The 25,601-nt window shown below is 40.7% G+C and overlaps 1 protein-coding gene across 10 annotated transcripts in view; it reads left to right on the forward strand.

Moving 5' to 3' along the window:
• The window catches only part of Dtna (dystrobrevin alpha), a 370,950-nt gene that overhangs the window by 173,579 nt on the left and 171,770 nt on the right, over positions 1-25,601 (forward strand). For all 10 annotated transcript variants that reach the window (XM_026783424.1, XM_026783428.1, XM_026783427.1 and 7 more), the window contains exon 2: positions 3,178-3,304. The gene's annotated coding sequence lies outside the window, so the exon portion shown is untranslated. The remainder of the gene's footprint in view (positions 1-3,177; positions 3,305-25,601) is intronic.

Genomic DNA, 25,601 nt, shown 5'->3' on the forward strand with positions numbered 1-25,601 from the left:
TGTCCACGTGACCATTGGTTGAAAACCATTGTATTAGACTGGTACTCTAATTCAGAAAATCAAAGCCAAGTTAAAAGTGGTCAAGACTTAAATAAAACACAGTCTTCTGGACATCAGAAAATGACTCAAGGATCTTTCAGATCTCTTTCCCTTCTCCCCTACATCTTTATTACTGAACCAGTTTTTCCTAAGGGTTTGTTTGCAAAAGAACATTAACAGGACTCCCAAGTTCAGCCCTTGCCTGAGGTTGTACCAAGCAATCTGTAAATATGGCAGCCTCGGGTCACTTTTAAGAAGTAGGGCACTGTGAATAAACAGTGTATCAGACATAGGACGTGCTACACAGGAAAACACTCAGAGATAGAGGACAAAGAGCAGACAGCTCACTAGGGTGTGGGCATGAGAACATGGCTCCATCTCATGTTAGTCTATATTCTATTAATGTAGAATTGTTCCAATTTTGTGTACTGAATTCATGTCACTTGTCAAATTCACCACCACAGAGGACAGTGAGATCCCTCATTAGATTAATGTCTTGTCTCTTTGCTTTCTTGTAAATGGCCCGTTCAAATTACACATGTTTGAATTTGAGATAATTCCTTTAGTAAGCAAAAAATTGCTTCCTTCAGCTTTCTTCAATACCATATCCCTAAGATAGGGCATTAAAAGTCAACAAAATGCATGTTTCTCTTGTGGCAGGCTATGGTGAGATACTGACTTCTAATATCAACCTGTGCCCTGGCTAGAAATTTCCCAGGGAGCTAAGCAAAAGAGATAATATATATTTTATTTCATGTATATGTTTGTGTGCCTGAGTGCTTGTATGTACACCACATGTGTGCAGGTGTCTGTGAAAGTCAGAAAAGGGTATAGGATCCCCTGGAACTTGAGATACAGGGGGCTGTGAGATGCTCGAGGTAGATGCTGGGAACTAAAATCAGGACCTTTACATGACCAGTAAATGCTCTCAACTTCTGACCCATCTCTCCAGACCAAGAGATAGTGTTTTTAATTTAATGTCCTAACAGTAAAATTTAACTTAGCTCACACTAGAAATTCTGAGGTTCTAAGTTAGGCAACCTAAAATTTAAGTTAGCTGACCTATAATTCAAATAAAAATAAAAAGAGAAAAAGTTATCATTTTCTATTTCCACCTACTGTTCATGTGGGAATGTTGCTTTCCAATGTCCTGTAGGCTGCAGCATACCAGAGAATAGGATTGATGACTTTAATTCACAACAGTTTGGGAGGCAGCCACTCTCAGGTTCTGCACATGCTGGGTGTGCCACAGGGACCAGAAGGCAGTAATAGCAAAGATAGATCTATCTCTGTATTATAAACTGGTATTTAATCACTGTCCCTGAGATACAGGCTGAAGCAGGGCCACTTTTTGGTGAAGGAAGAATAGAAGACATGAAAACCATCTTGCAATTGGTTTACCATCCAAGGTACAATTTTCTATTAAAGTTATGAATCTTATCAAGGTAGCCACCTGTGAGATTCTTCAGCACAGTGACTTTGTGGATGCAGCCTGGTCTTCAGAGTCTGCTGCAATCAGCAGTGACCAGGGACCAAAATAGAAAATCAACGTGCAAAGGACCCAGCCTAAGACTGACAGGGAGAGGAGAAACAATCGGAAATGGGACCCTAAGAAGTCAATAGTGAGTCTATATTGTCAGTTATGTGTAAACTTACTTATATGTGCGTATGTATGAAATATGTGATTATAGAGAAAGATTGTGTTGTAAGTCCCATTTATTTTCTCATCCTGTGGTTTGAAGCAATATTAATGAGATGAGGGATAATATTTTAATTTGTAGCTAATTTCCAAATACATAGCTGTTGTTAGTTTACCAGAATACCAATTTTCCAAAAAAAAAAAAATATTATGATGTACTTTCAGAAAGCAAAACTTAGCAAAGTAGTTCAACTGCAACAACACATTTAATTCAAATGATGCCTGATTGTGTGTCCCTAGAATGTCATCCAGGATAGGGAAGGTAAATTCTAATGGACACAAGAGCCAATTGCACTGTGAGAAGTTACCTTCTAGTAATAAGTCTTAGGATGTAATAAGTGATGCTGAGATTTCAGATGCGAGGAAAGCAAGTTTTCAATGTGTTTCCAAAATCAAAAGACATCTGAAGCCAGACGGGAAAGCTCCAACACTATGGTGGTCATTTTAGACAGCTCAGGTTGAAGAATGTCCAAGAGGAGTGTGCAGGGTTGTCTCTCGGGGCAGAGGGCAGCCAGTATCCTTGGGGATCCTGTCTTCCCTTCCCTTCCCATCTCCACTCTCTCCTTCTGCCCTTCTCCTCATTCCTTGCTTTATCGCAATAAATGGGTTGCAGAGCTCCAGGTTTCTGCTCCTCCAAATATCTGGCACCTGAAATAACAATGCCAACTACAGGCAGGGAGAAGAGAGTGATCCAGGAGATGAAGGGTAGGGGGTGTTGGGAAAGAGATATTGATGAAGATGCATGTAATGTACCTGGGTCACTCTCAGGAAACCTTAGGCACAGGGTGCCCATCTCTTCTTTCTAATATATAAGTTCTCTCAGCAAGCAAAATATTTCAAAAACATTCACTTTTAAAAGACATGAACTATTTACTATTTATGTGTAATTATTCCATATCACAATCGCCATATGGATTATTAAATAGCTCTAGGCTGCCTTGCTCTCGTCAGCTCCTATGGGATAGCTATTTAAAACTGCTCGAGTTTATGCTATCAGAGAACATGTTGTTCTGAGGCATCTGACCTCCGCAGTAATTTCGTTGGCTTTAGTAGAAATTATGATGGTGCAATATTCTAGAAAATTGCCTATTCAGAAAACAGAAGAATCCATGTTCTCTCTCATCTCTCATTCTTAATCAACTGAAAATAAAGGGCTATATTAAGAACTCATAGCCGTTGCTAACCAGCTGCCTCATCCTGCATGGTGACTTCATGCCTCCAGGCCTGGCCATCCTCATCTGTCAAAGAACATCTAGAATAAAAGTTCATTTGTCTCGGCTAATGAAAGCTGAGTTGCTGAGTAGGGTATTCCAAGTTGTTAATAGTGTAGAAGGGTTTGGAGGAGGCTGTGTATTCTAGAACTTCCAACTCAGTCCCGTTTCTGTAAGCATGTTAGTATAAATGGCTCAATGCAGGTGTTCTTTTTTTTTTCATTACAGATAAATAGGATTTACAAGCACCAGGGAACACTTGAGAAGCCTTCAAATGCCACAATCAACTGTTACTTCAAAAAAAACTAAATAGATGGTTCTGGGAGGTCCATGCTGTTTCTTCATTGAATTTTAGGTGAGTGCTTAAGGCAAAATTGATTAATCTAATCTCTCAAAATGTGCTTTCCTTCTTTGCATAAAAATTGGGGTTATATAGTATCAATATCTCTCATTCTGTACTTTTAGGGAGTTTCCAACTAAAGACTTTTAAAGGTAAAGTCCTTTACTCTTGTTTTCGTTCTGTAAACAGAAGCTATCTGGACTGAAGTCACATGAGAGATGGTTTATACTGGGGTAAAATCCACAATACTTTATTCTATTCCAAAACTTACCTAATATTTTAAAATATGAAAAAGTATTTTAGAATATTAAGTCTGAATGAGGTAGCAGATAACCAGGTTAATGGCATAAATGGAAAGGAAGGTTGATGGTGGTCATGTTACATGTCATTAATTCCCAAAGCTTCCTGTTGGGGATTTTATATTGTCTAAATTAAAACTAAAGAACAATAAAGGTGAGGTAAACTAAATCTTACAATGTGCTGTACAATGAAACAAATAGTGTGCGCACACAGGACGCACACACGGACACACACACACACAGCTTTGTTTTGTCTGGCTATAAAATAAATAAACAAGTTCATGTTGAATTATCAGTTGTAATTAGCCTCCAATGGTACAAAACGTCTAGAGTCTCAAATTAGTTGTATAGAATTTTCCTGGAACATGCTGCCATTCTTCAGCAGAAAAGAGGGAAATGAAGAAGGTGAACGGTGGTCACATTGAGAATCCCCTCTTCGTCCCAAGAGGAGCTTTCGAAGCAGTATTGTTTCTTTTATTGTCTACTTTAAAGAATGGCTATGGCCAGAACGTCAGAATAGAGTCATGTTTAGTTCTTAACTAAACAATGCAACTGACAGAGCCCCCACCAATCGTAAGTCTAATCCTACAGGCACCCATGCTTTCTCTCCACATTAAAAGTTATGCAAGTGAAAACTGTTTAATCAACTTAAAGCAGTGAAAATACAACAGAAGTCAAAGTGACATTATTACAAGTTTGAAAACAACTTTGATTAAAATTCAGATCATCATCCACTTTAAACAAATGAAATAAAAGATCAAAATCCTGTGTGTGGTGGAATGACTGCTTTCCGAAGACCAAGGTAGCCTCTCTTGATTTGATTAACTTCACAATGAAAATAAGAGATCCTCCAAGTCCTAAGTGTGTGCAAATTCTCTTTACTGAGATTGAGTATAGAACTAAAGCAATGATTTCCTTTGTTTTTCAAGAGATTTGTTCGTAATTCCCAAGAACTAAACTGAGTACATTTCAAAACTCTTAGTAAATCAATTTGGCTCATATAGCCATTACTCCAGAAAAGAAAATGAAAATGAGAAATGTGTTTCTGAGCTCTTTATTCTGCAGGTGTGCCTGTCTGTAGCCGTCTTTATCTTCAGGTCCATTGCTGGTCTTGCCCAGGTCTAGCCACATCAGGCACTGAACCGATTGGGCTTTCATCACTTTCAGCTTCCCCAGGTGATTTTTAATTCTGACATCCAGGGACACTACCTCTTCCTCTGTTCTTAAGAACTCTAAATGTCAGTGCCTGTCACTTCTTACTATGACTTAAATACCTTAAGGCTCCTTCCCAATCCCCGGCTGTGGTGCTTTGAATGAGAATGGCCCATAAAACTCAGATTATTATTTTATCTTTGGCCTCAAGGTGATGTAGCTGGTTGGGAAGGATTAGGAAGTATAACCTTGTTGGAGGAGGTGTGCTACCATCAGGTGAGGCATGCCTGGTGTTCACACCATCACAGTTCCTTTCTTGGTCTCTTGGTTGTTGTCTCAACATGTAAGCTCTCAGTTGTTGCTCCAACAACATTCCTGAGTGTCTGCTGCCATGCCTCCCACCATGATGATCATAGACTCCAACTCTCTGGAACCACCAGTCCCCATATTTAATACTTCCTTTTAATAAGTTGCCTTGGTCATGGTATCTCCCACAGCAACAGAAGAGTAACTAAGATACCAACTTAGGTTCCCAGTTCTTCAATCTTTTGTGTAATCATTTCATTAGACTAAATTCTGTTTTAAATAGCTAATGTTTCTCCTCCTGGCTAAGTTCTAACTGATCTACCCATGCTTTATCAATTTCTTACAAATTATTGAAAGAAAATGTAAGTTAGACCCTTGCTTCTCCCCCAACAACAGAAAACAAATGATTCCCAGGAAATTAAATTTAAAGGTATAATTAGGTTTTTTTCTTAACATACATAGCCTTTATAGTAAAACACTGAGATAAATTATAGACTCAAAAATGACACCAAGAATATAAGTCTCTATCAATACTCACAAGGTGCTTGTTATCAATCAAATAAAGAAGGAGAACATCACTAATATCCCCAGAAAAGCAACTCACAGCTTCTTCCAATCTGTTCTCCCAACAGAAACAAAATCCTAGGCTGCATCACCAGTGGCTGCCTTGTGTATTCATCAATAGAATCACACATTGTATCCTGTGGTTATGAATCATTCCCTTTCAAAGGAAAATAATTGCTATTTTAGAACAAATTGTGGTTTCCAGAAAAGCTGAGAAGAGGGAGCAGATTTTGCCTGCATCCTGCCTGCCCCCCACACGCATGGCCTTCCCAGCTACCAATACCCATCACCTGGGAAGGTGTTTATACAATCAATTGATCTACTTTGACTCATGACCACAGATAATTCTGTGCATTAGTGAACATTATAAATTTTTGTAACATGAGGGGCTGGCTTGTGGGGTTTCTGTCCTCCCGCCAGGTCCCACAGCCAGCAAGTCCCAAAGAAAACCACATGGAGAGGTCTATATCAGGTTATAAACTGATTGGTCCATTAGCTCAGGCTACTTATTAGCTCTAATCACTTTTATTAACCCATTATTCTTATCTATGTTAGCCACATGGCTTGGTACTTTTCTCAGCCGGGTTGGTTACATCTGACTTCTCAGTGGTCTGGGCAGGAATGGGAGGAATGGCCTTCCTCCTTCCTAGAATTCTCCTGTTCTTATCGTGCCATCTCTACTTCCTGTCTGGTTGACCCGCCTATACTTCCTGCCTGGCCAATCAATGTTTATTTAAAATATGATTGACAGAATACAGACAATTCTCCCGCACCAAATTTTGACAGAAACACATGACCTGTGTCCATCATTGCTTATCACATGTTTCTACTGTCCTTAAAATTTTTTCCTCCATGCTAGACCCACTGTATTTTCTGTAGACCCAGAGTTCTGCAGTTTCTGAATTGCCTTGTTAAAAATCACAGGGTGCATGGCCTTTTCATATTTCTCTACTTCACTCAATGATGGGCATTTAAGTTTCTTCCTTTATTTTCATGTCTTCAAGACTTTTTTATGCTTCAGCCTAAATAATGTTTTGATGTACCACAATGTATGCTTCTATTCACAATTACAAATAAAGCTAATATAAACACCTATGCACAGGTTTTGTATGCTCATCTGGATAAATAACAAGGGATATGCTGACTGGACTGGAGAAGCATATGTTTAGCATAGTAAAAGACAGTGACCCGCTTTGCATTTTTACCAGCAATCAACACATACCCTGCAGCTTCCTTCTTTCGAGAGCATTGGTTGTTGTCAGTGTTTTGGACCTTGGTCATTCCAATAGGTGTTGTGTAGCTTTGGTTTTAATTAGCAACTCTCCAGTGGTAGATGATGTGGAGCATTCTCGCACGTGCCCACTCACCATCTGTAGGGTGTCTTCCATGAGGGGGCTGTCTGGATGTCTGGCCCACTTTTGAATTGGGTTGTTTGTGGTTTTATTATTCTATTCTACAAATAGGCTGTACATTTTATATATTTTGCAGTTACTTTTCATAGGCTGGGTTTTGTCTTGTCTTGAAGAAAGGGGAGTAGAGGCAATGAAAAACAACTTAATATACTTAAAACCAAATTCTAAGTTATCTGATATTGCATGGATTTGTTATTACTGAAAACAAAATGTTGTCACCTTTTCCATTTTCCATTCTAAACCAATGGAAAAAATTGTTTAAAATTTTTAAATATACTCTAAGTATGGTTTTTATTTCTTTAGTGTTCAAATATCATAAGCATCATTATATCTGACATAAGAGCAAAGCCTCATCTAGAACTATGGTTTCATGTTTCTTTATTCATATTTCACCTTCAAGTTGAATCTGACTTCTCCCTCTTAACAGTGATTATTTATTGCCCTAAGAATTCTTCACATTTTTTTATAATAAATACCAAATATATTGAAAATCAAAGTGGTCAGGAGGCCAGTGCCTGTCTGGCTTCCCAGCCCCTCTTACAAGATCTTGTGATGTTAAAACATCTGCTCACTTGATCATTTTACTAAATGTAAGGGCCTCGCTGTTCTCATTTGTTTCCCATTTATTTCCTAGACATTTTCTTTTTCTGTCTTATCTTAGAGTCAGTCTATCACAACTGCTCATCTCTCCATTTTAATGTACTGTGGTTATCCTCAGAAGGACATCCTGTCCCTTATACCAATATTTTTTATCTATTCAACCAATGCTAATGTTCACTCTGAACTCTCTAATTTAGAATCCTTTCAGACAGTGTCATCATAGGCAGAACAGAAGTGCTCCTGAAGCTGAAAGGCACAGGGCTCAGCAGTTTTTTGTGGCTTAAAAGGTAGTAAGTACCTGATATTCCCAAAACAAATATTTTCTTTATTTTGGTACAATATTGAAAATTCAAATCACAAGCATTTGTCTCCAGGATACATAAATAAGACCTTATACAGTTGATTTTTAAAAAAAACCAACTGGGAAAGAAAACACTTTCACTAAATATGCTACATTATTATATAATATATGATTATATTATTATATAATTATTGGATAATATGTAAATCTAAGGAATTGGCTAGGAGGATACAACTTGAGCAATAGAGTAGACACTTGGCTTTGTAACCCTACAAACTAGTGTATTGTGTGTCACGCTATAGGTAGTTTCTGTATAAATACCTGATGGGTGATGAAGACCATGTAGTCCTGGACAATTCATGTCATATATGCAGCTTCATGATTAATCACTTTATGTTATAGGCTCTCTTTTTTCCTTTGATAAGAATACAAGAGCCCGAAAAGACATAATAACCTAGCCAAGTTTATACATTATATAAAGTATATGAACGTTCAAACAAAGACATTCTGGTTTTTAAGCCCCGTAGACTTCATATGGTTCACGTCCTCTTATGTGACATGACCCATAGATTATTTTCAACCACAAAAGCAATGTGTATATGGATTTTTAAATGAAATCATTATATAGTACACCAATATCAAGACAGCATTCTGTGTCTTAAGTTTTTGTACATTAAGCACAAATTTTCTTTTCAATGTCTTTTCTCTCATTCTCTTTTTTAAAAGATGAACACCAGCTTTCTAATATACATTCAGATTTCATCATTTCTATGCTTCAATTCTTTATTCTTAAGTTATTATTTAAAAATACCACTGGTACTTTTATGCCATTTAAAAATGTGAAATTTTGATAACGTTATTGAACTTCTGTGCCTAAAGAGATGCATTTATTTCATTTGAGAAGGAAGAAAATCATACCCATGAAACAGCAGAACATCACTCCTGGCACATAATCAGTAGCTAACAAACAGTAGATGCCATGATCCAATCACCCTTGCAGACTGCTGACTTATGGTCACTCTTGGCTGCTCCATCAACCAGAGAATAATATCTACACTCCGTCTTCTTCAGAATTCCATTATGTGGGCACAGTAGTTTTGGTGCAACTTGTGTTTGCTCCCTAACAGCTGATCATTTCATTGCTAGGATAAGAGCATCTTCATCTTTTCTAAACTGTGTTCTTTTAGCCTTCCCTTTTACACACTTAGGTTCTTCTGCCCAGACTCTACTTTCATCCGCATTTCTCTCCAAATGTCCCTTCCCCTGAATGCATTCTTCAGTGCTTGCAGCATCAAGATCCTCTGCTACTCTTTCACAAATGCTATTAAAGAATGCCCTTGGGCCAATAGCTGGCCAGTCTTACCAAGAATTACAAGCCTGTGTAGCCATCATTAGCAGATCTGAGACTAGTCTAGAGAGCAGAAAGAAAAGCAACCTTCTACCAGTCATTCACAGAATCATGTTCTAATTTCCCATGTTATCTCCGTTCCTTCTTAGTTTTTCATAAAAGATAAATATCAGCTCTTTTCAGTCTCTGTGACACTTTTGTGCCAAGCTCAATGTGATCTTGCTTTCTAGTTTATTGACAGAGTAGGGAAGTCTCATATTTGGGGATGGGATCAGGTGTTCCCAAAGTAGTTGATTATGATATTTTATCTAGCCCTTGTAAGGAAAGAGGAGAGCTCCATCCTGTGAAGGAGACCTCCCACAGAGGATTGAAGCCATCTGCCAAGACCAAAGCAGATGCTCCATGAACCTCATAGCTTTCCATCTTCATAATGATCCTCTGATTAGAAGCTGTTGTTTTTGCTGTTCTGATGTAATAACTAAGGTTCTGGTAATTTGGGTGACTTACCAAGGACATACTTCGATAAAGATACTCTCTTTCTTCTGAGAAAACTCGTACCCTAAATCAGCTCTCCCATTGAGTTCTGTAAGGCCAATAAGCATAGGAGACACTTTTATATATTTCCTTGGATTGTGCCATTTATAAGCCTACAAATCATTTCTTACTAGCAAGCACATATACGTGTAAGCACATATACGATAAAGTTAACATCATGTCTGTTTAACAAGAGTTTTTAGAGGCAGCCAGTATGGCTCTGAGTGTTCTTTGTGTAAAATCCTCCTTTACTGCTATTCACATATGTCTACATGATCAGAAGCTGTAGCCTGATAGAAACTTGGACTAATGTCTCTGGAATAACCCCTTGGGCCAGAGTCTTTAAAATCAAGAATTTCTATCTCCCTCCCCCTTTCTCCCAAAGAAACTTTGTAAAGTAAATATTTATGACCAATTGTGGAAGATTTGTAAAGATGGAAAATAAAATTTACACCAGATTTAGCGACACCATCAGCACTTCTTAAAGGAGTGTATAGAGGAGCCAAAAGAGCCCTGGCTACTCTTGCAGAGGACTCAGGTTCAAGTCCCAGGACCAGAATGGCAGCTCACACTCTGTACCTCCAGTTCTGGCCCTCTTCTGGCCTCCACAGACACCAGGCACACATGCACCGCACAGAAGTGCATGCAGGCGAAATTCTCATGCTTGCAAAATAAAAACAAATAAGTCCTTAAATGAACGCCTAAAAGTGTCCTGAATTTCCGATTGTCTCAAGAGAATAAAGCATGTCTGTAGTACAATTCTCAGTTCTGGGAATTCCTAACAGTTTTCTAGCAATGGGCTATCAATCTGACTGTTTGCTTTCAGATGAGTCAGATAAATAGCTGCAGACTGTCTCAGGGAATTTGCATAAATGAGTAGGATGGCTGCCATTTTACTATGAAAACATTTTCTGATTGTCCTATATCCTTCTTAGTATGTAAGCAACCCCGGGGTCCCATGACTTCTGTTCCAAAGCTGAAATTCTTCTCAGGGTAGTAATCTCCATGAAGGGTCCATTTGGAGAAAAACAGCATCCGTGCAGATAAAGGTCACATTCTTCTTAACCAGATGCAGCAACAGACTTCTCCCAAGCTCAGTTAACTAGGCTGTGTTTCGTCTTGCAACACATTAGCCACATTGAATTCTAGACTTTCTTTGTGCTGCTGGTACCACCATGTGTAAGACGCAGACCACACCCCTTCAACTGCTGGCACAATCCCACCATACCTTAGTCTCTCCTTTCCCAAGAAAACTTTCTCTGGAAAAGTTTTCAGACATTAAGTGCAATGTTTAAAACACCCTAATAGAAAAACTTTTCCATTTACCCCCAGATTTCCCACTCTCGTGTGTGTGTGTGTGTGTGTGTGTGTGTGTGTGTGTGTGTGTGTGTCTACACGTGATACCTGAATAAAGCACCTATAAATGAGAACTTACGTCTTCCTGTAACTCGGCTCTGAAGAGGAACTCTTCCCTGCTGTAGACAGGACTTCAACATCCTCCAGCTCTAAGGCTGCAGTGTATATGGCTGTAGCCTGCAGGCATGTAGGGCTTCTGAAGGATATGAAGGCATCGGATTTTGAGGCTTCTAAAGTCATTCCAGACAGTTCACAATTTCCGTCTCATGAAAATATGCAGAATCCCTTTGTGTCCATACCCAGTGTTCATGCTTAATGTATACTATCTGTGATAATCTATGGTTGCCAGGTAACCAGTGGAGGGTTGTCAGGATCTGCAACAGCATCAGGGGGTAACTGAGATGCTGATGTTCTTTTCAGCCGGGTGACCTTAGCCCTCTGTCTACCCTTAGCCATGCCAGGTGTTTGTAACAGCAGGAGAAGCAGTACCTTCAGAGTAGCTCACCAAGTCATAAAACTGAGAAAATTTACAATAATAACGTGCTTCTCTGATCTAGTAGGTTTTAAGAATAGCCACAGTGGCAAAGTCGCTCTATTCTACCCTGTCTAAATGCTTTGCATTAAATTTAAAAAAAAAAAAACTGTTGTTTTAGGAAGAGACATGGAAAGTGTGAGCAGAGAAAGGTGCCAGCAAGGAAGCTGCTGTGCACCCCTAAGAGTGACTGTGGATATGAGGAAGTCAGGGCCATTGTTTCAGTCTGTGATATTCAGGACACGGAGAAGACAGCTTTTAAAGCCGCAGGAGGAAGCATCACCTTTCCTTAGAAGTTTAGCACTTTAAAGGTTGAAAATGTTATGTTTTCATGAAAACAATAACAAGTATACTATTGAGCTGACATAAAAATGACCATTCATTTTCAAGGGCAAAAATAAGATATCAAAGAAACGTTAGCACTAGGACATCATTCAACCCTCAGACTCCACTCCCATACCTTTAGAAGTCTCTCTTCTCCAGTGTAGGTATGGGCAGATCAGAAGAGCAGCCAAGGACCAACTCTTCCATTCTTGGAGGGGATATTATTTTTCTTTATGTAGGAAACTGCCCTTCACGGTGTGAATTTCTCTGTAGGGATTTGAATAAACACCTCTCCATCCAAGCGGGTCACAGACAGGCAAAGACAGGTAGGATTTCTCCCCAGTCTTGGGAAGTGGGTTTACTGGGATTGTTTCTGGGAGAGCAGCTAAGGGATTGCTTAAAGAATCATATGTGGCTGAGAGGTAAGTGCCTCCCCCAAAACCTACCCATGTGTGAGCAACAGCTTATTGCAACAGCTACATCTCTGGCACAACTGCACGTGTCTTGGCCAATCCAAGCGTCTCCTCCCACCAGCAATCTTTACTGCATCTATAGCCTTCAAGAGGGACTTTACCAGGCTCAAAAGTTTTAGGAATTTGTAGGTTTTGTTTACTTCATGAGTTCAATGAATCTCCCTCCTGACTCTAGGAGAGAATGTTCCAGTTTTAATGAAATGGCTATACAATATTACCTATTCATAACAATATTATTTGTATAAACTTTAATATGCACGCACACACAGAAAGAAAAAGAGAGAGAGAGATAGCAAGATTATTTGTGTAAACTCTAATACACACAGGAAGAGAGATACAGAGAACAGAAACTCATCTACCGCTAGTTCTAGGGCAGAGCTCAGAGGCCTTCCCACCTAATGCCAGGCAAGGGATATAAACTGCATGCATTCCCACCTCAGGGAACTTCGGCAATACCTGCTGATGTTTTTATTGTTGAGCTTAGGGACAGGAAAGCTACAAGCATTTAGAGATCATACGCTGGAGTGTTGCTAAATATCCAATAATGCTTTGAAGTGTCCAGATCATTGACAGTGCCAGGGTTGAAAAACTGTGCTCAGAAATATTAAGAGCATCAGTTACTATGTGCCTGGCACAGAAGCAGCAAGTCCATTCCCAGGTGACCCATGTAATCCTCAGTCCCAGTCCGGTAAGTATGTCATCCCGCATGGACTTGGGGACACTGAATTGGGTGCTCAGAAGGGTAAATGACTTAATTAAAGCCAAGAAATCAACAAGCAAAGGACTGAATCTGAAAGCAAGGGAGATGCAAAATCAGCTTCTATCACTTCACCATGTCCCTCCCTTCATCTGTAGTCCCTAAAACTCTTGGTCTCCAGGGCGCCCCTATTAGGGTATGTGTGTGTCATTTCAGTATACCAACAAGATGGTTAATTGTGACCCCATTATCACATTCCTGGAGTCATTGGCTGGTTGACTTGTTTTACTAACCTGAGCTAGGAAAGAGTTAATGAGGTTAGAAGCAAAAACAAAGAGTTCTTTGAAAGGGAAAAATATGTAAAGCAAATTTCATAAGATAACCTTGAGGAAAATGAGGTTTCAGGGACAAGAATTAAAGAATCTAAACAAAGACAAATCAGCCACGTGTGGAGGTTTACACCTGAATTCCCAGTTCATGGGAGCTATTGGCAGGAGAACCAGCAGCCTAGTCTACATGGGATCCAATCTCTAATACATAGAACAAAACAAAAGGCCAAATCTTGCACAAGGAGTTTGATACATGCATCTGGAGATCCTGTGGTAACAGGTGGTAGGAACTGCAGGGCATGGGATGCAACATCATCCTAGTGCTCAAAGGGTGACAAGTGACTTCCTCCTGTCACATGAGCAAAGAACCCAGGACGTGTCTGTCATCACAAACCAGCAAGGCAGATAACTCACTTTAGGCAGCACTTGTCAAAACATAATAAAAGGCCACCCCAGCCCAGCCCCAGAGACAGCAAATGAACAGAAGGCAAACACAGTATTTTCAGAGAATGGCTTTGTTTGTTGGGTTCCTGGACCTGCTGCACTCAGTCTAGCATCCACATTTGCATCCTTATGTGGGGACTAGCTGGGCTCGGTCTCTGCAGACTTCTGTCCAGCTCAGCCTGTACCCATGTTACATAGTTATCCACCATTCTCCCAAAGTGCCAACATTGTCATTTCTTCCCACGAGACTTTTGAGTGAAGAAACGCTTCCCACAAGCCGCCTTTGAGATTTTTCAAACAACTTACTGCACATTTGGTGAGTTTAATCAACAAAAATTTATTTTTACCACAGCCAGGAGTCTGAAACCAGGGTGTTAGCTGTGTGGGCCTCCCTCTGAAAGCTTCAGGCAATAGTCTTGCTGGTTCTTCCATGGCTCTGACACTCATAGGCCTCCTCTGGGCCTGCATCTTCTGAATCTCTACCTACATTCTCACAGGGCTCTTTGGCCCATGCCTGCCTCCATCTTTACAGCCTCGCTACGACCCTTCCTGCTCCCTTGGGACTCTTCTTAGTAAGAGTATTTTACTAAGTACTCTTAGTAAGAGTATTTTATCTCATAGATAAAAATTATTCTAAAGATTTGCTTTGCCAGGTGATATTGGCACACACCTTTCGTACCAGCACTCAGAAGGCAGAGACAGGAGGATCTCTGTGAGTTTGAGGTTAGTCTGGTGTACAAGAGTAAGTTCCAACACAGTCAGAGCTGTTCCATACAGAAACCCTGTTTCTAAAAACAAACAAAAAGATTTGTTTTTTTTTTATTCTTGTGCAGGTGAGTGTATGGTCACTTGTGTCCACAGGCATGGGCAAAAGCGGGTGCCCATGAGCCAGAAAAGGATGTCGGATCCCTTGAGCTGGAATTACAGGCAGTTGTGTGCCACCTGAGATGGGCACTGACAACCAAATGTGGGTTCCCTGTAAAAGCAGCAAACACTCCTTTTTATTTTTTATTTCATTGAGCTCTACATTTTTCTCTGCTCCCCTCCCTGCCTCTCCACTCCCCTTCTACTCTCTCCCATGATCCCCATGCTCCAAATTTACTCAGGAGAGCTTGTCTTTTTCTACTTCCCATGTAGATTAGATCTATGTACGTCTCTCTTAGTGTCTCATTGTTGTCTAGGTTCTCTGGGATTGTGATTTGTAGGCTGGTTTTCTTTGCTTTATGTTTAAAGGCCACTTATGAGTGAGTATATGTGATAATTGTCTTTCTGTGTCTGAGTTACCTCACTCAATATGATGTTTTCCAGATTCACCCATTTGCCTGCAAATCTCAAGATGTCATTATTTTTTTCTGTTGTGTAGTACTCCGTTGTGTAAATGTACCACATTTTCCTTATCCATATTTCTGTCGAGGGACATTTAGGCTGTTTCCAGGCTCTGGCTATAACAAACAATGCTGCTATGTACATAGTTGAGCACATGTCCTTGTGATACAATTGATTATCTTTTAGATATATACCCAAAAGTGGCATTGCTTGGTCTTGCTTAACCACTAGCCCTAGTCATGACTTTTCTAGGGGCATTGCTTATATATTTTTCAGGGTTCTCCAAGAAAAAGAACTAATATACATGTGTGTACAGTTGCACAAACACATATATGAAGAATGATGTGTTCATAAGAATGGCTCACACAATTATAGAAACAAAGATGTCTCCAAATTTTTAACCTACCTAAGAGCCTGAGAAATCAGGAGAGCCTATAGTGTGAGCTCCATGTCCAAAGTGTGGCAGAGACAGATGCCTCTCCTTACAAGTAAACAATCCGGTAAAGAGGTCTAATTTGCCTTATTATTGTCTTTTATTCAGTTCAGGTTGTCAAGGGATTCGATGAGAAAAGTCAACATTGGCAAAAAATAAAAAATCATTTTCACTTAATTCAAGTGTTTATCTCTTCATAAATATCCCCAACATGTACTCAGAATAATATTTAATGAAATATCTATACCGAATGTCCCAGTCAACTAGACACACTAGTGAAATGTCACACATTCATCTCATATACCTCCCCCAGCAGGTTTTCTTCACGTTCCATTGACATGGCACTGGCAAGCGGATACCAGTGATTGACGCAGATGCTTCCCTGAGATCTACACTGGGAGACAGAGAAGAAAAATCTTAGTGTTCTGCCAGCAAAGAAAAACAAGAGTGTGCTTATTGGGTACATAACCAGCATATACAATACGGATCCACGTATTTATTTATGCATTTTTCTTAGAAAAGAGTCTCATTCTGCTGAGTTTCTCTATGACTTCAGTAACATGGCAGTTCTGGTTCTGCAGCACATACCATCCCTCATGTCAACCAAGCGGCATCAGGCTAAGCGATCTGCATCTGTGTCCGTTTCATTTTTTTTGCGGGGGGTGGGGGTTTCGAGACAGGGTTTCTCTGTAGCTTTGGTGCCTGTCCTGGAACTAGCTCTTGTAGACCAGGCTGGTCTCGAACTCACAGAGATCCGCCTGCCTCTGCCTCCCGAGTGCTGGGATTAAAGGCGTAAGCCACCACCGCCCGGCTCCGTTTCATTTCTTATATCACACTTTCTCTCTCTTTCTCTAGTGCCTGCTCTGCCCTGGCCCACTCTCTGTGTAAACCTTCTCTAGATTTTGTGTGGTTTCCTCCCTGTGGTGGTATTTTGTTTGTAATCTAACAAATAAAATTTGCCTGAGGATCAGAGTATGGAGCAAGACACTAGTTAGACAAAGAGACCAGGCAATGGAGGCACACACCTTTAATCCCAGCAGTCAGGAGACAGAGGCAAATGGAACTCTGTGAGTTCAAGGCTACCCTGGACTACACTGGATTGATCCAATCTCAAAGAGAAACAGAGCCAGGTGGTGGTGGCTCACAGTTTTAATCCCAGTACTTTGGAGTCACATGCCTTTAATCTCAGCACTAGGGAGGTGGAGAAAGGAAGGATATGGCTGGGCAGAGAGGGAAATATAAGGTGGGAGGAGACAGGAACTCAAGGTATTCAGTTTGAGGACTTGTAGAGACAGGATACCCCATTGAGTCTGAGGATTTTGTAGAGGTGAGAACTAGTAGCTAGCTGCTCTGCTTCTCTGATCTTTCAGCTTTCAGGCCCTAATATCTGACTCCAGGTTTTTATTATTAAGACCAATTAGAATTCGTGCCACACCTCCCAGCTCCATCTCTCTCTGGTTCTGAAGGCCCCTCCCTGCCTATAATAACAACTTTCACTCTCATCAGCCAGTAAGAGCAGCTCATTGCACTGAGCCCCAGCAAGTTAGCTGCATCGTTATGGAGAATTCTCACCCCAAGTTTGTCTCTTTTTTCTCTTATTCTTTCTCTTATTTCGCCAGTATTTGTCATATTTTTGTCTTAACTTTCTTTTGTCTGACCACACAGATGCAGCAGCCTCGTAACCGCTGTCTCAGCTGGAAGTCTTGTTAGTAATTTATAGCACCATCTATCTTAGCCTACAGTTCAGGTTTGCAAGTGACGAAAAATATCAAAACAGAATGTCAATCTCAGCTTCCTCTGATAGAAAGGAGTCACTTCAGCTTAGGGCAGATCCAGAGACTCAAAGATTATACTCAGAGAGCCCCCCTTCCATGTTTCTCTCTGATCGTGGATTTCTACTGAAGGTTCTGCGTGGCTTCTCCCTTTGTTAGCATTACATCCTCTCCTCTCCACAATAACTAGTCATTGTTTTCCCACTTATGTCAAACCATATTCCTATTTTTCATTTAAATGTGTCTACATGCCAAAGTGACCAAGCCTATAGCCTGCCATCATCTGTCAACCCTCATTCCAGTGTGTCCACTTCCTACTGTGTCCAGTGTCTAACGTCCACCATCACCCATCACCCATGTGCCCACTTCCATCGAGCCTGATATAAGATATATATATATATATTTCACTCCTGCTAGACTTTTATCTGTTCTCCCTACCATAGTCAAGGTGTTTTTAAAAGATGAAAATTAGATTGTTTATATATACATATACATATATATGTATATGTATATATATATTGAATTAAAGACCCTGGCATTAATCCATGCACATATGAACACTTGACGTTTTTTCTGCTACTGCTAAACCAGGAAAACTTCTATTAAAGGAACCACAGCATGCCACCAGCAAGCAAAGCCCATTCAGAAAAATAAATGCAGCTAAACTTTGTTTTAGTGTCTAGAGTTCCTTTCCAAACCCTCTCAGGTTTTACATGGATTTTAGTTGGCCACATTGGCATGGAAATTTGTTGTAGTGAGGCTACTTGTTGGTTCCCAACTGTCCAGCCCCAAAATAATTACACAGAAATATATTATTTAAAACACTGCTTGGCACATTATTCTAGCTTCTTATTGGCTAACTCTTACATATTAATTTAACCCATCTCCATTAATCTGTGTATCACCACATGGCTGTGGTTTATGAGATAAAGTTCCGGTATTCCAGTGTCTGTCTCTGGCAGGACTACAGGCTTCTCTCTGGCTCTACCTCCTTACTCCCAGCATTCAGTTTAGTTTTCCCTGCCTATATAATTTCTGTCCTATCAACAAGCCAAGGCAGTTTCTTTATTCACCAATGGTATTCACAGCTTACAGAGGGGTATGGAATCCCACATCAACAAACAGTATTTGTGTTCAAACTCTGGACATTATCCTTGTCAGTATGATACTACAGGTGGGCAAGCGAAACACAACATGCCATACAGAGGATTTCTTTATTTGCCTTCACTAAGATGTAGAATTCTGCAATGCGTATGGCAAAAACAATTGACCAGTATCCTCTGAAAACCTTTTCACGTTAACATACACCAGTGTCTTCCCATTTGCATGTTTAGAAGCCAGAATTCTAATGTTACAGCAGGATGTCCTTTCTGGAATCTAGCTTGGTCAAAGTAGATTGTGTTGGCTTCAATAAGAGATGATGAACACCTGTTCACCATTGTTTATGCATTGATAGCCTTTCAAAAGCTGAAGCCCCTCCCCGAGAGGCTCCTATTCCAGTTTGCTTCCTGATTATTGTTCATCCACCTCTCTGCCTTCTCCAGTTTCCCCACTGCATATGTCACTGTGGGGTTCTAAGAAGAATGCATTGGCTTTGTGGAGAGCTGACCCAGCTGACTTGTGGAGCAAGCGTCGTGTCTCCCAATTGACCCCAGTGAGCCCTTCAGCATCATGAACCAGCCTCTGCAATATCAGATGACTGTGGCTTCTGACAGTTGCCATGGACACTCAGAAGGATTTAAAGTGCCCCATATTCATAGTATGGGTCAAATTGTGCAAAGTGCTTACCTCAGAGAAAAGGGGCCTTTGCATTCATTATAATAATAGAACTCATTTAAGCTTATTAAGCAAATTTTCACTTATTAGTTTGTCATTATCTTCAATTCACACAATTTTCTCCATAGTGTACATTTCTTTTAGAACTCTTTACTAGTCTCCTTGGATAATTTTGCTTTATGTACTCTTAAGTATATATGCTTGTTTTTTGTGGGATTTTTTGTTTGTTTTTATTTCCCTATAAACCACTGTATTGTTTTTGTTAATCTTTGGCCTTTTTGGTAATAATTTATTATCCCATAATATTAACCTTCTCTTTTAACTGACTTCTTATTTTTTTAATCATAGTTGTCATCAGCAATTAGTTTTTGCTGAACCCACAAATTTGCATTGACATCCCAATCTCCTCCAGTTCAGTTTCAGGTATGGACACACATAGTTCTTGATAGACAAATAGAGTCCACTCCTCCTGCCTACTGACCAATAAGTGATTTGCCTTTTAATAGCATAGTTATGGAAAGAAGAAGTTTAATGGCTTCTGCCATTCCTCCACAGTTTTCCTTAGTTACGATAGAAACTAACCAATGGCACTGTGAGGGACCAACAGCATCCTCCTAAGGAGCACAGTGGGCTCTGTGCTGCTACATGCCAAATCACTAAACACAAAGTAAAATTATAAGAGGAAATGCACCTAAGACCACATTAACAAATGTTTTCCAAGCCTGGTGGTGCACTGTATGGATGCTTTCCTGTCTATAGACATTCTACCCAGTTTGGCCTAATTTAATTATATACCCACTGTCTAATCTATTGACTATATTCTTTCTTGTGTATTGATATAAGAGAATTTTTATTGCCATGAAAAGACACCATGACCATAGCAACTCTTATAAGGAAACATTTAATTGAGGTAGCTCGCATACAGTTTCAGAGGTTCACTTCATTATCATCATGATGGGGAGCATATCAGCGTGCAGGCAGACATGGTGCTGGCTATATCTTGGCTTGGTGGCAGCAGGAAGCCAATTGAGACACTGAGCAATATCCTGAGCATAGGAAACCTCAAAGTCTGCCCCCACTGTGACACACTTCCTATAACAAGGCCATACTTACTCCAACAAAACCACACCTCCTAACAGTGCCCATGCCTGTGAGATTCTGGGGACCAATTACATTGAAACTACCACCATATCTAAAGCTATATTTTTCTGTCTGTATTCTTACTTCTGCATCTAGATCTTAGCACCATTCCTATTCTTTGTATCTAGTACAGAAAGTACTTATAGGATGCTTTAATTACTCTTCATTGACTTAGAGGAGGCCCTCTCATGCAGCATAAGCCACACAGAAGCAACTGTGAGGAAATGATCTGTAGTGCTCTGCTTTCAGAATAAGAAAAGGAATTCTTCTAAGAATGAGGTTTCAAATCGCTCAGTCAGTAAAGCACTCGCCTTGAGACACAAAGACTTGAGTTTGATTCCCAGAACCACATTGAGGAAAACAAAACAACAGCAACAAGAAGGTGTGGTAACAGTGGCCAGTGTTTGTCAGCCCAGTGCTGGAGAGGGGGCAGGTGGGTCTCTGGCATCCATGATGGACACTGAGGGATCCAGGAGCCAGAATCGGCCTTTGCTCCCTTAAGCTACTTCCTGTCAGGTATGTGGTTAGAGCAGCAAGAAAAGGAACTAATCCAGTGAATGGCTCTTGAGATATAAACGTGCATTGACCCTGATTGAGAAACAAACAACAAAATGTAGTCACTTCCAAATAATTCCTTCTTTCTAATCCAGAACCCACAGACCACACCAGGTAACTCCTAAGGAGCAACACACATGCACACAGAAAACAAACAGGGACGGTGTTGGTTGCGTCTGATAACTGAATTCTGAGTATTCGTAGTGCTAGTACACAATTTTTCTGTTTTTCTTTTTTAACTACTCTACAACAAACACATACTGCTATCCTCAGTGAGAAAATAGACCGGAAGTACAACTTTTCATGATTAATTTTAAAGGCTGAGTGTGTTGTTTCCACCTCTGCATGAACCCAGAAGTAACTATAGAATCTGAAGTTTGGAGGTCAGTTCCCATAAATAACTACAACAAATTGGTCCAAGGCCCACACAGGATTTTCTGTAGGATTCAAAACCATCAAGGTCACAGTGTTATTTAAGAATAGATATTTCTTTGACATGTCCATAAGTAGATAAAAAAAACTTTTTCTTTACAAACCTATTAATACAACTCAAAAGAAAAAAAGTATATTTTAAAAACAAGTGAAGCACTATTCATAAAACTTGAGACAGCCAGCAACAGCCCCAGTCTTTTATTTAAAAATATTATGAATAATAGATCTTAATATCCAAAGAATACTTTAGGTCAGCTGCTCAATGTGGCCCGAGAAAGCATGTGCTTGCAAAAACTGTTCAACAGATCGCAGTCTTCTTGCAGTATAGTTAACAATTTTTTTCACTTACTATAAACCAGTGTCCTAACAATAAAGGACTTTATGGCATTCAAAAGAAAAGGGCAGTTTCCGAATATGACCTGAAAAAGGAAGCGGCATTGCAGTGGCTCAAATTGTTTTGTTTTGCTTTAATTTCAGGAGCTTCAACAGCCAGTGTTTTTGTGGCACCACAACTTAGTTTAAACTGGTGACCTTCAGAGGCAGGGTTTTATCTTGGGTGCCTGAGATATTGAAACCCTCCCCTCCAAGGAGGAACAGTGAGGCATGGACCGCCTAGGCTCCCTCCTGCCTCTGTGGAGCCAGAGCTTGGCAAAGACTTCCCCGGCGGTCCTTTCCTAATCATCGCCCATGTCACCAAACATGGTTTCTGCCCAAGGGATTGATTCTTCCTGAGCAATTGATTGAGCCACACGAGCACAGATAGGTTATCTTACGAATCCCGTCCACAAGGAGAGGTAAATTCATCTTAACATGCGTGAAAAGAGATTTTAAACAAGGCTTGCAAGGCAAGGACACCGACATTATGTTTCTTACTGTTTAAAGGAGAACCGAGCAAGATGCTCTCCCATCTGATGAAGAGTACGCAGCTGATTGAATGCTCTGGTTGCGGGGTTTGTACCTATGGAGTAGGCAAATGAAGGACTTTTAGGTTTGTAAAATGAAGAGCAGGGAGACACCCGCAGCCATCTGTAGAAAAAAGCACCAGGTAGAGACTCCTAAAAACACTGGACACAGGCACCGATGGGGCCTCTTTTCAGCCATAACACATGGGAATGTCATGAATTATTCAGAGTGTAGTTCTACCGGCCTCTCCTCCAGCCCTGACTCCGAGGAGGGTTAATGGTGTTGGTTTCAGTGTGGCTGCTCTTGCCTCCTTCCATGTTCCGTCACACATGGTTACATAGCACTGCATCTGCATGAGTTACCCTAGAGCATTGTTCAGGGATGTAGCAGAGCTGGTTCTGCTTTGATAATCTCAACAGATGTGTTGTGGAGCTTTTCCTCTCTTCCTTCTGCTTTTATTGATAAAGGAATCTTACAAGGCTCAACATCTTCTCCTTTCTTGCGATGAAAAGTTGCGGGTTTGTTTTTGTTGTTATTTGCCCTCTGCTCTATGACTTTTTTTTAAACTCTTTGTGCCGTTTTACCATTTTCAATCTTTTTCCAAAAAGATTTCCATACTAGTTTCTCTATATATTTGGATTTGTTGCCCAATAATTTCCCGAGTTTGATGGTGGTGGAGAAATGGAGCCAAGAGTTTTGGTGGTGAGCAGCTTGCAGCACTTGTTACAGATCAAGGTGAACTGGTAGTTAGTCCAACTTGTCAACATGTCTAGTTTATGTTCAGAAATCTTTTAGAGTGAATATGCCTTACTTTCCACTTAATTTGCAAAACTGTCACCTCTAAATGGCACGGCCACAGCAATTCTTTTTAAGATTTATTTATTGTATGAGGTGGGTGACACAGACCCCACAGTGATGGTAGAGGGCAGAGGACAACTTGCAAAGGTCGGTTCTCCCCTCACATCATGTGGCTGCCGGGGGATTGACTCAAACTTATTGGCAAGCTCCTTCACCCACTGAGCCATATTGCTAGAGTAACATGGCCATTTTTCTAAGAATCCAAAATAAAGATTGTAATAACCTTTGTTTTAAATGTATTTTTTTCATAATTATAGTTTACCAAATATCAACTCCCAAAATGAACCCTCTGCTCGGTCCATTCCACACCTTACACTGCTCAGTTGCTCCTACTTGACAGGTTATGGGTGGGGGCGAGCTGCCATCACAGTTGACCCAAAATCATTCATTATTTTCACAGCGTCATACCTTAGCCCCATAGCATAAAGTGTGTGAGTGATAAGGACAAGGGCTGTTTTATCAGCACGGGAACGCCCTGTCTGGTCAGCTCCCCCACTGTTTCTCTGTTCGAGAACATGAACTCAGAAATTCACAAGCATCCTCAGTAGCACTAGCCAGGATTCATTGAGCACTGGGTGTACTTTCAGTGTTGTGCTCAGGGCTCCCCTTTAAGTAGCTGCCCAGTTGCAGAACAGTAGACTGGGGTGTGAAGAGGCCCCGTGAGGTAACATGGAATGAGAGTGGCTTTTTGTTGACTTTTTAGGAAATTGTCATACTATGTTTTATCATCTTCTTTGTCCTCCCCAAATCCTTCTAGAACTCTCACCTCACCCCACCCAACTTCACATTCTTGTTTTCTCTTTCCCATTCTCTCTCTCTCTCTTTCCCTCTCTCTGACTCTGTCTCTCTCTGCCTCTGTCTCTCTGCATATGTGAGTGTGTGAGTATGTGTTCTGTGTGATTTCTAGTCCACATCTGCTGAACCCCCTAGCTGCCAATAGCACTGCCCTGAAGTCTCTAAGGGGGACTGTCAAGAACAATCCTGCAAAGACCTTGACAGTCTATATCAGAAGTGCTGGGCATAAAGTCCTGGGAAGCTATCTTACCCAGACCCTGGACACCCTCCCCACCTTGCGCCATATATTTTGAGGGCTGGTAGGCATGGAGAAAGATGAGTCAGGCAGGGTTCCTCTTCCTCAGAAAGCCTACATCCGGTGAGGCGAGACAGGTACATCGAATAAATATAATAAAATACCAGTGATATTAAGAGATTAAATAAGGCTGTAAAGCACCAAGAAAAAGCCTGAGGGACAAAGTCACAGCCCAGGAGTTCAGCACTTCAGCTAAGGGTGGCAGAGGCAGGAGAGGACAGAATTGACTCTGGCTTAAGGGGACTTCATAAGCTTCCCCTAAAGGATAAGGTGTCCACTGACAGTACCCCCTTCACTGTGCCCTAATAGATAGTGGTTTGGGCATCGGCGGGAGTGCTTAGAATTTCTCTTGTGCCAACCCAAAGACTTCTCTAGTACTCTAGGGCACCTAGACTTAGTTTGGTTCATTCTGGCCCACAAGCTGTGCCACCACACATTGGTAGAAATAGAAACGGATAGCAAGGAAACAAAGGATTTTCCTCGCACATCTAAGCTGGGATCAAACTTTGCATGAGGCAAAAACTGTGCTTTGAAACTAGCCTACTGTGTATTTTCAGTCTGTTTAAAGAATAAATTGATTTATTTTTAATGTTTGAAAGGGGCTGTGGGAATATTTCCTACTGTGTTAGTAACTGGTGTTTAAAAATATCTAGCAGGCTGAAATAAGGGATAAGGGTTAGCATTTGGGGACGTTAGCTGCAATTTTAAAAATGAATATAGTGATTTCATTCATTTAAAGGCTTTGGGAAACCTCGTCTTTTTATACCTGTTATTCGCTTCCATCTCTCTTTTTCCTTATTCACATAGTTGAGTCAGCAAGAGAAAAATATTCAAATTAGACTTGTCATACAGAGGGGAAAGAATCCGACTCTGTCGGGGTGGGTGGAGGGGGAGAAAGCAACTTTTTGTCAGTCTTTTGTATCTCAGCAGCTGGATTCATTGCTGCCATGGCAACAGACCACATGATGAGGTGTATTAGATTGCTGTGTTGAGCACAGGGGGACGAATGAACACAGCTTTTTATTGAAGTTAAAGGTTACTTTGGAGTTTCCTCTGTGGAAGTGTGTAAGGTCCGGTATCATAGCCTTCAGCAGATACAGTACTCTTAATAGAAGAATTAGGGGCTTGCGGTGCCTTAGAAGACAAAACCAGGTAAGCTACAATCGGAGCTGCAGATCGGGACTCTCTTACCTCTGAGGCAGTAGCATAACTTGCTGGCTGGAATTTCATTGTTGGCTCCACTCCCACCCTACCCCCATCCCCCACATGGGCACAGGAAAACTTCCTGCTGTCCCCTCCCCAAGTTCTCCACCTCCGATTTCACCTGTTTTAACTGAAAAGTTTCATGTTCCAATG

The sequence above is a fragment of the Microtus ochrogaster genome, chromosome 18 (assembly GCF_000317375.1).
Source record: "Microtus ochrogaster isolate Prairie Vole_2 chromosome 18, MicOch1.0, whole genome shotgun sequence".
Lineage (NCBI taxonomy): Eukaryota > Metazoa > Chordata > Mammalia > Rodentia > Cricetidae > Microtus > Microtus ochrogaster.